We start from the raw sequence: 2,770 nt of genomic DNA, 5'->3' as shown, positions 1-2,770 counted from the left end.
GAGACTGAGGAAGACATCAGAAGATGGAAGGACCTCCCATGCTCATGGATTGGAAGAATTAATATTGTGAAAATGACCATCCTACGAAAAGCAATATATAGATAACCAGAAAGTGCTACTCAGATGTAAGACTTCAAAACTTGGTCTCCAGTACTGTAGTGCCCACCTGTAGCTAAGTGAGACAACCAGCTATTGTTCTAAAATGATGGATAAATTTGTTTTGTCCCCCTATCTAGAAGCCTTTGATAGGGAACTGACACTGATTCTAACCACTCCAACAGCTAGCAAAATACCTGAAAGCAAATCCTGAATCCATCACTCTAGAGTTCTTCCAGCCTTGGTAGACAAAAGAAAAATGAGGAGGAACTCAATAGAGGGATGATTTGGAAGCCTTGTGAAGAAATTCCAATGGACTCTCATATGAACATTTGAAAATTGCCCTGTTCTTTTTTCTAGTTCTCTGGCTAGAACTTGTAATGCTAATTACTCTTGCCTTTACTTTTCCTTCACATCCCCTTTCACCAGTCAAGGACTTTCTTTTCCTCCTCAAGATAAGAGTTTTGCAATTTGGGAGTCTTTTAGATAGACCACTGAAGGAGTACTCCAATTGCCTCACCCTGAGTCCCTGTTCAGCATGGAAGAAGCCAGAGCAGTCTGCGTCCCTATTCCTTATTGGCAATTTGGGTAACCTCTTCAGAGGATGGTGTGATAAGAACAGGAGGTAGGAATTGGCTAGGCAGTTAGGGAAAAAAGACCCTAAAGTAGCCAGTTTCTTGGCTAAAACTCACAGTGTCCTTTGGCCTCTTAGCAGCATACTCCGTTCCAAAGGCCAAAAATGTCGAAAGTATTTATCTAATCCTTAAAAGATTTTAGGGTTACCTTTTCAGAAGGGGGAATGTTAGAGTAGTCAAAAGCCCCATAAAACAGTAAGTCAAAGAACGAGTACATGAAGTTATCAGAAAAAAGCAATGGGGAGATATGGGAGGAGTTAGAGGGGCGGGAGTGGGCATGGATTTGATCAAAGCACCTTATATGCATGTATGAAATTCTCAATAAACTATTTAGTTAAAAAAAAAAAAAACTAGAACAGAATTGATCCCAGGAACATGGTATATGGCTGTGACTGACCTGATCATGTTGTTTTGGGGAAGACTGTGGAAGCATTTGGAACTAGAAAAGCTATTGAATGCTCAAAGCTAAATGAGCTGTTCTGTGGAAGCTCGGAAGATATGTCCAAAGAAATGCATATGATGGAGGCCTGGCTTATGAAGTTCCAGAGGGAAGTTTGAGAGTCCATTAAAGACTATATCCAGGTTGTTTGTGTGATGCTTTGAACTGAGAATCTGTGATTTCTGGTCAGTTAGAACTGAAGAATCAGCTGTGATTGAAAAGGGACCAACATTTACTAAGGTGAAACCTCTGCTTTACCGGGACAATGGATGCTGGTTAGCAGGAGCTTAAAAACAAAAACAAAACAAAACAAAACAAAAAAAACCAAACAGTTGTGATTAGTAAGAGACCAGCATCATTGAAGTAAACTCTCCCAGGAAGTACTTCCTCAGGGTCAGGACACAGAAGCTATGGTGCAGAGGGGGCCAAGACTGCATCTAAAGCTGGAAGTCCAATTTGTTAATATCCAAGAATCTCCCATGTGGTACTGGTTTTGGGAGAACTGCAGGAGTTCATAAAGAGAAGCTGAGGCTTTATACCGTGAGAGGTCAGGAGAGGCCACTGGCGAAAGTATAGTCTCAGCAGCAGTGAATGAAGACCTCCAGGAATGAAGGGGTCACAGAGAGAATCTGAGGCTTGGCACAGTGTCAGACCAGGAGAGACCATTGTTGAAGGTGCAGCCTCAGATGTAATGGTGACCCCAAGATATTGGAGATTCCAGGACCATGGATGAGCACAACAGGCGGCAGCAGTTGTGGAGTGGGGCAACTTGAGCCCAAGAGACAAGTTATATGTGTGATGTGAATGACAGAGTCCGAGAGGCCCGGGAATGCAAGGCCTTCAGAACCCAGAAGACGTGTGAATCCCAGACGCATACACTGAGTTATTTACACTGTTCACTTTTGGTTCTGACTTTGCCTTGCTTCTTCCCTTTTGAATAAAGTATTTAACTTATAAAGAGAGAAAAAAGAAAAAAAAGGCAAACAAAAAGCTGCAAATACAAATTAAAAACCGCACTCAATACATGCTTTAAGCAAGTCTACAAAGTACTCTATACACCAAGTTCATTGTTAAGTTTAACTCATTTCATTTGAAAACTTGCAGATTACACTTGCTCCCAAGGAGTCCTTAAGACCCACAGTTGTTGAGTCTGAAGAGTCAAATGAAAAATTATAAACTGGGATAGCCAAATAATTGCAATAGCAAAACATTTTTTTTAAACTTAATGTTTTGTCATTAAACAGAAACTTTTACCGTCATATATACACCATGTGGCTGTATTTGTCTGATACGAAGTGCCGAATTGGAAAATCAGAGAACACAGGCTGAATGTCGCTTAGAGTGCGTGTCTAGCGTAGAACCCAGGATTCCATCCCCCGCCCTGCATAAAGCCCAGCATTCGGGAGGCAGGAGAATGAGTTCAAGGTTCAAGGCCACCCTTCACTATATAGCTAGTTCAAGGCCAGCCAGGGTTACGGGAGACCTCTGTCTACAAGCAAATAATAAGCAAAACTCCAAACATTTGAACAGTCCCTGGGTCCTTTCCTGCCTCCTGGCTGTTTGGAGTACTGAAGTCACTCCCTGGAGAAGAGCAAAAAAA

The 2,770-nt window shown here is 41.9% G+C and overlaps 1 pseudogene; it reads right to left on the bottom strand.

The window, feature by feature from the left end:
• Window positions 1–2,770, bottom strand: part of LOC103744275 — a 20,074-nt pseudogene that overhangs the window by 17,010 nt on the left and 294 nt on the right.

This window comes from Nannospalax galili, unplaced genomic scaffold, assembly GCF_000622305.1.
Source record: "Nannospalax galili isolate Female #2095 unplaced genomic scaffold, S.galili_v1.0 scaffold362, whole genome shotgun sequence".
Classification (NCBI taxonomy): domain Eukaryota; kingdom Metazoa; phylum Chordata; class Mammalia; order Rodentia; family Spalacidae; genus Nannospalax; species Nannospalax galili.
The sequence above is the reverse complement of the archived record's forward strand: the minus strand, read 5'-3'. Positions and strand labels throughout refer to the sequence as shown.